General features: G+C 43.1%; 1 protein-coding gene across 1 annotated transcript in view; it reads right to left on the bottom strand.

Moving 5' to 3' along the window:
- The window catches only part of B3GALT5 (beta-1,3-galactosyltransferase 5), a 46,514-nt gene extending 38,571 nt beyond the window's left edge, over positions 1 to 7,943 (bottom strand). Inside the window, exon 1 of the mRNA XM_032276840.1 lies at positions 6,305 to 7,943. The gene's annotated coding sequence lies outside the window, so the exon portion shown is untranslated. The remainder of the gene's footprint in view (positions 1 to 6,304) is intronic.
- Positions 7,944 to 9,681: the final 1,738 nt, after the last annotated feature.

A 9,681-nucleotide genomic window follows, 5' to 3' on the forward strand; every position in this document is an offset into this window, starting at 1 on the left:
GAGATGTAGCAGATAGATGAAGAGGGTCAGCTTATGCTGATAAGGGTTCCTGAAGAAAGGAATGAAGGGAAAGCAGAGGAAAAAATATGTGAAGACATTTCAGCTGAGGGTTTTCCAGAACGGACAATATGAGACCTCAAATCAAAACTGTACTCAAAATGGCAAATAAAGATAAATCTCTATCTTCCACATCATAGTGAGACTACAGAACATCAAAAATGAGAAAGTCCTAAAAGCTAATGTGGAGAAAGGCAAATTATCAACAAAACAGTCACAATTAAGCTTACAGCCATTTCCCATGACCAATGATACACATAAGCCAGAAGATACCAAAATGTTGGAGGGAAGTAGCTGCCCATCTAAAATTTTATACCCAGTTAAACTAATACACAAAAGTAAAGCCATAATTAAAACATTTTCAAACACAGAAATCCAAAGTTTATCACCCATGTAATCTCAATAATAGGATTATTCATGAATGCACTTCAGCAAGAAGTTACACAAACTCGGGTGTATGTCAAGGGATGCAGGACACAAAAATGAGCATGGAAATTGATCAAATATGTCATTAAATTTAACTAATTTATGCTCAAAAAAACTACATTTTCATGTTTAAAACATCCAAAATATAGGAAATTACCTTTGAAGAGAGAAAGAGAAGAAGGAATGAAGGAAGGAAGGAAGGGAAGGAGGGAGGAAGGGAGGGAGGGGAAAAAGGATGGCTGAAAAGAACAAGGTGGTAACTTACCTTCCTAGAGCAAGACATATTATAAAGTCGGAGCAATTAAAACACGTGGTGTGGTCAGAAACAAACAAAATACACCTTGACAAAACAGAACAGAGATCTCAAAAATAAACCTACCAATTTTTGGACTGAACTTGACAACTGAACCTGAGATTCGTACATAGACTAAAAGGCCAAAAATAGCTAAATACATTATAAAGAAAAACAAAATGGGAAAACTTGACCTAACTTGATGAGTACATATAAAAACTTATTACATTAATAAGATACTTGTGATGTATAAACCAATGTTACAGACTGAACTGTGTCCACACAAAGTTCATGGGTTGAAGCTCTAACCCCAACGTAATTGTATTTGGAGACAAAGCTTTTAGGAAGTAATTAAGGTTAAATGAGGTCATAGGGTGGGATCCTAATTCAATAGGGTTAGCGGCCTCATAAGAAGAAAGGAATATCACTCTGCCTGTAAGGACACAAACAGAATCGTTAGGATGTACTTGCATCCCTGAGGATGGCCCTCATCAGAACCTGATCAGGCTGGCACCTTGTTCTCAGATTTCCAGCCTCCAGAACTGTGAGAAAACAGTTTTATGTTGTTGGCCATCGAGTTTGTGGTATTTCATTATGGCAACCAAGCAGACCATAAAAAGAATAAATAGCCTCAAAACAGGTCTACACAAGTATGACAGAAATGATATTACAAATCGGCAGAAAAAGGGGTGACTACTGAATTTACAACCTAGGACTACTGACTATTCATTTGACAAAATCACATTCAAATCCCTAACTCAAAACGTATCAAAAATAAATCCAAGGAGGATTAAAAACCTAAATGTGAAAAGCAAAACTTGAAGACTTTTAGGAAAAAATACAGTATTTGAGACAATCTTTAAAACCTTAGAGTGGGGAAGAAATTTCATAAGACAAAAAGTTTCTTAAAAAAAAGCATAAACCATAAAAAAACTTAGTAAATTTCACCAAATTAAAAAATTGAAACTATTGTTCAATAAAATGTAAAAATGCAAGCCACAGACTAGGAGTAGATACTTGCAATGTGTATTTCTTTTTTTTTTTTTTCAAAAGTGTAGATTCTTTATTTCCTCCAAGAAATTTCAGGTTCTCACTCTCTCTCCTGAAAGAGATTGATTTTCTTTTCCTCGACCAAATTGCAAAATCCTTGAATACTTCTAAATGAGCTTCTGTATACCTATAAGAAAAAAACATCCCAAATGAAAAATTATCAAAAGACATGAACAGGCCATTCACAGAAGAGGAAATTCAAATGGCTGAGATACATAATATACGAAAAGATTATTAGTTTTACTAGAGTCAGAAAATGCACCTTAAAACACTGAGATTCTATTTCATACTCATGACAATAACAAAAATTTAAAAGTCCAGTAATTCTAAGGGTTGGGGAAGCTGTGGAAAACCAGGAACTGAGTTAACAGTTATAGTAGGTACGTTTATAAACTGGTACAAATCCCTTGCAAAACGTTCTTTAGTATCCAGGAAATATGCTTTTTCACCCAATGTGCCTTTTCCAGGGATGTACTCTAAAGTACAGTCTTACGTGTATGCAAAGGAGATATGTACAAGAATGTTGATTACAGCATTTTTATATGACAAATGAAAATCATCTAAATATCCCATTAACAAAACAATAGCTGAGCCAATTTTAGTACAATTCTTCAATATAATTTTTTTAAGAGACAAAGTCTTGCTCTGTTGCCCATGCTGGAGTGCAGTGGAGTGATCATGACTCACTGCAGCCCCAAACTCCTGGGCTCAAGCAATCGTCCCATCTCAGCCTCCCAAGCAGCTAGCACTATAGGCGCATGCCACCATGCTCAGCTAATTTTTTTTTAATTTATTTCTTATAGAGATGAGGACTTATTATGTTGCCCAGGCTAGCATCAAACTCTTGGGCTCAAGAGATCCTCCCACCTCAGCCTACCATTTTATATAGCAATGAAAATGAATGAACTACACCCGCAGAGGTATCCAATCTTATGGCTTCCCTGGGCCACAATAGAAGAATTGTCTTGGGCCACACATATACCACACTAACACTAACAACAGTGATGAGCGTTTTAAAAAATCTCATAATGTTTTTAAAGAGTTTATGAATTTGTGTTAAGCCGCAATCAAAGCCTCCTGGGCTGCACGTTGGAAAAGCTTGAACTACAGCTATGATATGGATTAGCTCTGTGTCCCCACCCAAATCTCATCTCCAATTGCAATCCCCAAGTGTCCAGGGAGGAAAGTGATTGGATTAAGGAGGCAGTTCCCCCATGCTTTTCCAGTGATTGCGACTGAATTCTCATGAGAGCTGATGGTTTTATAAATGGTGATTTTTCCTGTGCTCTCACATGCGTGCGTCCCCTCTCCCCCTTCCTCTCTCTCTCCCTCCCTCCCTCCCTCTCTCTCTCTCTCTCTCTCTCTCTCGTTTGCCACTATGTAAGACATGCCTGTTTCCCCTTCCACCATGACTGTAAGTTTCCTGAGGTCTCCCCAGCCATGCAGAACTGTGAACCAATTAAACCTCTTTCCAAGACATTCATGTGGCCAACAAACATATGAAAAAAAGCTCATCATCACTAGTCATTAGAGAAATACACATCAAAACCACAATGAGATACCATCTCATGCCAGTTAGAGTGGCAGTCATTAAAAAGTCAGGAAACAACAGATGCTGGAGAGGATGTGGAGAAATAGGAATGCTTTTACCCTAATGCAATGGTAAATTAGTTCAACCATTGTGGAAGACAGTGTGGCGATTCCTCAAGGATCTAGAACCAAAAATACCATTTGACCCGGCAATCCCACTACTGGGTATAATACCCAAAATCATTCTACTATAAAGACACATGCACATGCATGGTTATTGCAGCACTGTTCACAATAGCAAAGACTTGGAATCAACCCAAATGTTCGTCAATGATAGACTAGATAAAGAAAATGTGGCACATATACACCGTGAAATACTATGGAGCCACAAAAAAGAATGAGTTCATGTCCTTTGCAGGGATATGGATGAAGCTAGAAACCATCGTTCTCAGCAAAATGACACAGGAACAGAAAACCAAACACCGCATGTTCTCACTCATAAGTGGGAGTTGAACAATGAGAACACATGGACACAGGGAGGGGAACATCATACACTGGGGTCTGTCAGGGGGTGGGGGGCTAGGGGAGGAATAGCATTAGGAGAATGCTATTGATGTAGATGATGAGCTGATGGGTGTAGCAAATCTCCATAGCACATGTATACCTATGTTAACAAACCTGCACATTCTGTACATGTACCCCAGAACTTAAAGTATAATTTAAAAAAAAAAAAAAAAAAAAAAAAACCTCTCTCCTTTACAAAGTAGCCAGTCTCGGGAATTTCTTTATATCAGCATGAAGATGGACTAATACAAGCTATGTTTCAATGTGGATAAAACAACGAATCAAAAAGAGCTGCGGTATGGCCGTATGAAACCATTTTAAAGAGCTTGAAATATTGAACTCAATAGCATAATGAATCACAGATGCATACATGGAAGTGATGTGGAAACACGTATGGGAAAGACAGTAATAATTCAGGATAGTGTGAAAGGATGAAGGGGGTTGGGGAGAACTGGGGAGGGGACAGAAGAAGCTTCAACGAGGCTTTCATGTTGTCTTCTCTTTTAAATCTAAGCAAGTATGGCCAAGCACTAGGACTCAATAGAGCTGGGATGTGGGCTCACACGTGCTTTTTCTATTATTATTTCACTTCTGCATGTTTGAAGTACCTCATAATTTGAAAAATAAAAAATTTAATGCCTCTATGTTACACACTGAATTTGGGGGCAATCCAAAACCTGAGTATATCCTGAGAGCAACTTTTAATAAAATTATAAATATTAACAAACTTAATCAAAATGAATAGAGACTAAATCCACCAATCATGATTATCCAGCATTCCTGCTGCTCCTGCTCCTTCTTATCCTCAGGCCACAGAAAAGCTGATAAAGCACATCTCCAAAGGAAGCTCTGGGAAGGAAATGAAGTTCACATAGGAGAGAAGCAATAAAGGACAATTCAAAAAAAGTGTTATCTAAAGGCTCAGGTGAACCTGCCCCTGTTAAATATGCTTGACAAATAAAGAAATGGCAGAGCAAATATGCATAAATACTGCAGAAAGGAAGGAGGAAAGGAACAAAAAGGAAACGTGCAAAAGGCAAGTGAAGAAGCCACAGCATGGAAGAAAATACACTCCCAGCAGCGGATTAAAAGTTTTCAGAGTAAATGATTTGGTGCTACAAGAAACTAAGAACAGGAAATCAACAAAACAGGTCATAGCGATGACCAGGAGACAGAATGAGATTAAAAAGGGAAATTGCAGAGCTGAGGAGGCACACCGATCACCAAAACGCCTCTATGAAAAATAAATAAATTGGAAACAGTAAGAAAAAAAGAGAGAGCATTGCAAACGTGAATAGTAACACTGGGGAATGGTTTCCAATAATTATAAAAAATCAGATTTTTTTTTTTTTAAGACACTGGGTCTTGCTGTGTTGTCCAGGCTGGTCTTGAACTCCTGGGCTCAAGCAATCTTCCCGCCTGTGTCTACAGCTTAAACAAAAAACATAGACCAAAACTTAAATAACAAACTAAATATTGTTCCCCTGATGTTAGTCATCTGATTAAAATAATTCTGCTGTTGCTCATGATATTTTTCTCACAACTTTTTGGCAATTACTTTTCAAACTGTATTTTTTTTAATTAAGTAAGAGAAACTAGTTTTGCTTCCTTCTTTCCATACCTCATTCTTGATCCGAAACAATTATTACTTAGCATTGTAAAGTGCTTGGCACACAATAAGCAAGTCATAATAACAACAATAGCTATAACTTATGTAGCATGTATATATCCGACACTGTTCTACTGTTCTTTATTATATACAGAACCATGTAATCCTCACAAGCACCCCTATGAAATAAGTACTATTATTCTCTTCAATTTCAATTAAGGAAACTAAGGCATAGGGAAATTAACTAACTTGCCCAAGGTCATATAACAAGTACCTGTCAACGCTGGGATTTCAACCCAGGCATCTGGCTGCAGAGCCTGAGCTATTTATCTCTGCAAGAATATTTATTTAATGCATGAATGAATGATGGGTGCCTTTATTTATCCAACCTGGTCCCAAATGACTTCTGGCTCGGATGTATTCTCCTGAGGATATGGGATGATGTTCAAAATTAGATATAAAAATTACAGCTGATTTGTTTTTCAAATCCATCTCCCTGCACCTGCATGATACTCAGAGCTCCTAATTCTGGTTTTCAACTGAAGACCATGTTAGTTCTAAAAATCTCTATAAATCATCTCTCCCCCCTGCCCTTCACCTTTCATTAGCTTCATGCACAGGGTCAGTTCACTCCCTCCTTCCACAGGCAAAAAAGCATTGTCAAAACTCGGAAGAGCCAGAAAGCTTGACGGAACCCTATCCTCAGGCCAGGGCAAAAGAGAAGAGCCTGATATTAACAAGGAAGAGGGGAGCCCTCACCAAGTCCAAAGACTTACCTGGGAGCAGGAAGGGGCAGCAGAGGAAAGTAGGGCGTAGAAGGAGAAAGGTGAACAGAAGAACAATGAACACAGCCTGTAAACCTGGGTTTACCCAGGGCCACCAAGTTTGGGTGGGGCCCAGGAACAAGGCTGTTATAGTCAGGGAGGTAGGTTTCTGTCAGGTCCAAGAGGGATCCCATCCTCATCGGCATCCCAGTCACCTGGGGAGAGAGGCTGATAAAGCCCAGGCAGCTTTTCAAAGTCACTGGAACCAGGATTCAGGATCAGGCTCTAGGCCTGGCAGAAAACCAAGCAGAAATCTGATCAAGATGCCCAGCTAGATGGACAAGCATGCATGGGGGGCAGAGGGAGTTCCCTGGGATGCCACTACTGGTCTCAGAGCCCAATGCCAGTTCCATGCCCAGGAAGGAGAAGACGGAGACCCTGAAACCCTTCTGGGACCCGTCTGAGCTGGCCTGAATCTGTAGCTGTCCAATGACAGAGGAGGGAAAGCTACACCCTGGTGTCCCCTGCTGAATGGATGAAGGTTACCATCCGTGTGGAGAAGTTTGGTCATGGTGAAGTATGCAGAATCTTGTAAGATCAACTATTAACGGTGGCCGTTGTTTATTCAAAGTACCTACTTAGAAATCCTACAAAAGAATGGATGCATGCCTCTGTCTGGAAGAACCTTTACAAAGGCAGCCTTGTGCTTGTCAATATTCTAAGGTGAGAGCATAGTGAAACATCTCTTTCCGCGATTTTGCATTTCCAGGAGGTAACCTCCATAGGCCTCACACTGAGCTCCTTCCTGAACACATCGGATTTTTATTATTTTTAAATTTACCTAAAGAAGAAACTACTTAAGACAGGCTGATTTTAAAAGAGAAGAAAAAATGGAAGGAGATAGGAAACAAGACTTCATACATATGCAATCATTCCTTAAAAGAAACATATAAAATGCTTTGAAACCAAATTTGCCTATTATATCTACCTGTTTTAAAGAGGAAACACCACAAAAGATACATGTAGAGACGAGCAAAATCAGCATGCATTTATCCACAAATGCCACTCTGTAAAATACTCTCAATAGCAGCCACTGCCCACCCCAGGCACCCAACGAAATATGACACTTCCGCAGATCTGTATCTTCATTAAATTCTACTCCTCCTCCAACTCCCATCTCTTTGAAAAAGACAAAAATAGTAAATGGGGGAGATATGGGGATGAGAGGTAATGTTAATATTTACAATAGGTGGCCACATATAACAAAGACTTGAGTTTGTTATGCTAACATAAAGGACGAGTGAAAAACAATTTTCCAACATCTGATTACTGCAGATTCAGTTGCCATTATTTGGAAGCTGTATTTATCCCTCAAAATCAGACACATAAACAAAAAAATGAAACAAAACCACGAAGGAAATCTAGACTGTGTGGTGTGTTTGCGCACACATGCAGACGCGCACACACACATACTAACCCGGTACAGATATTGTTTTTAAAATAATGTTGATTACCGAGACTTAAGGTACCTCGCTGTATTTAGCAATGACCTACAGGCTCCCTTCTGGTCCTCCCAAAGTCAAAACCCCTGGTGTCACGCTTAATGAAAAGCTGCCTTTCTCACCATCTTGCCTATCAGCCCCCTCCACAACCCCCACCCCCCCAACCCAACCACGCCGCAGGAGCGGCCTGCCGCCGGGTGCCTCGGAGTTTGTTTTGCTGTTGTTTAAGATGGGGCTATTCTTTTTAATTGTGTTTCCATCCAATGCTGGTTCCCTCAGTCTTGTGTCCGCACCGTGCCCACCCAGGGACACAACTTCCTCGGTGTGTGGCGTGAGTAGCGGCAAGACTTTATAAATGAATACGTTTTCACACCAAGTTTGATGACATTTGGTCTGCCACAATTTCCTTTCCCTTCATTTAAAAGGAGCGAAGGAAAACAGAAGAGCTCGCCTGCAGTGCGCGGCCGCGCCGCGGTCCCCTGCGCCCGGCACCCACGCCCCCGCGCGCCGCAGCACCCGGCCCCGCGCTGCCTGCCCGCGCGCCCCGCGCCCTGAGCCCCCGCCCCGGGCCTTACCGTGCGCGGGGCAGCCCCCGGCAGGCTGGAAGCCGCGGCGGGCTCAGAGCCGCATCCCGGCCCGCCGACGCAGGGGGCGCGCAGCCCGTCCCCGGAGGCGCTGGGTCCAGGCCGAGGATGGTTTTCCGCTCCGCGTTTAAGAGGTGGGAGGAGCGCGCGGCGGTGCGCACAGGAAATCCGATAGGTGAGGAGGACCGCGGGCCGCGCGGGGCGGCGCGGGCTGCGGGGCGCGGGGGGCGGCTCCGGGAGGTGGCGGGACCCTCGCGCCGGCAGCCGGGGAAAGAGGCAGGAACCGTCGACAAATGCTCCGGCTCCGAAGCCCCGAGGGGAAGAGCATCTTTCACGGAGCACCAGGACTTGACGACGGTGGAATTTGCTCGGATCCCCTAAGGCCGGTTCTGAGTTTCCGTGCGGCCCTCGCGGGAACCGTCCCAAAGTTAACTTTGAAAACGCTCTCAGGAGAGGGAAGGCCGCCTGGCCCCGCGCTTCTCAAACCCCAGACACCCCCGGAAGGGACACCCCCCAACCCCCAACCACCACCACCAGACCTTTGTAAAAAGAGATGCTACCTTCACAGCAAAAGGCTTGGTTAGAGGAATGAGCCAAGGTCATGCACGGCGTGGGGCGCTGCGGGGCTGCGCAGTGACGGGCCAGTGAAGCCGGTGCCTTGGCGAGTCCCATTTCACGGATAAGACGACCCGGGACAGAGAAGTCACGGGGTCTGTCCCGGGTCACACAGTCACAGGCAGTCCCCAGGTGACTGAATACTGATGTGTCACAGCCATAATGAGAGGGAGGGGCCGCCGGAGATGAAGCCAATGGGACCCCACCTTTCTCTGGCTGGAAAAACATTCATATATTTACGTAGATAAATACACATTTTTTTGTAGTTGAGAACATATCATCCAGTTCAGTGATCTTCAACCCTGGCTGCACAGTAAAATCTCCTGGGAAGCTCTTAAAATTCCCAGTGCTCAGGTGCCTACCCCAAGGCCAATGAAACCGACTTATTTTCCTTAATGTCATAATTTCATTAGCTTCAGAGCAGTGCCAGCCCTTTCTTCCCCACAGCCGACATGTGATCCTTCTTGCACAAAGATGACGTGGGCTAATGTGGAAGTGGGGAGAGACCCCTCCCTCCAAAAAACTTGGGGACATGGAGTCCAGAGCCTAAAAGGTGTAGAACCCTTCAGAGAACGGGCAGGCCTCAGAAGCTGGAGCGTCGGGCTGAAGGGAGGCCTGTGAGGGTTCTGATGGGAAAGAACGCCGCAGCGGGACAGCAGTCACCAGCCGGGATTATTAAACTCCCACG

Source organism: Sapajus apella, unplaced genomic scaffold, assembly GCF_009761245.1.
Source record: "Sapajus apella isolate SASKATOON/1434 unplaced genomic scaffold, GSC_monkey_1.0 scaffold8, whole genome shotgun sequence".
Lineage (NCBI taxonomy): Eukaryota > Metazoa > Chordata > Mammalia > Primates > Cebidae > Sapajus > Sapajus apella.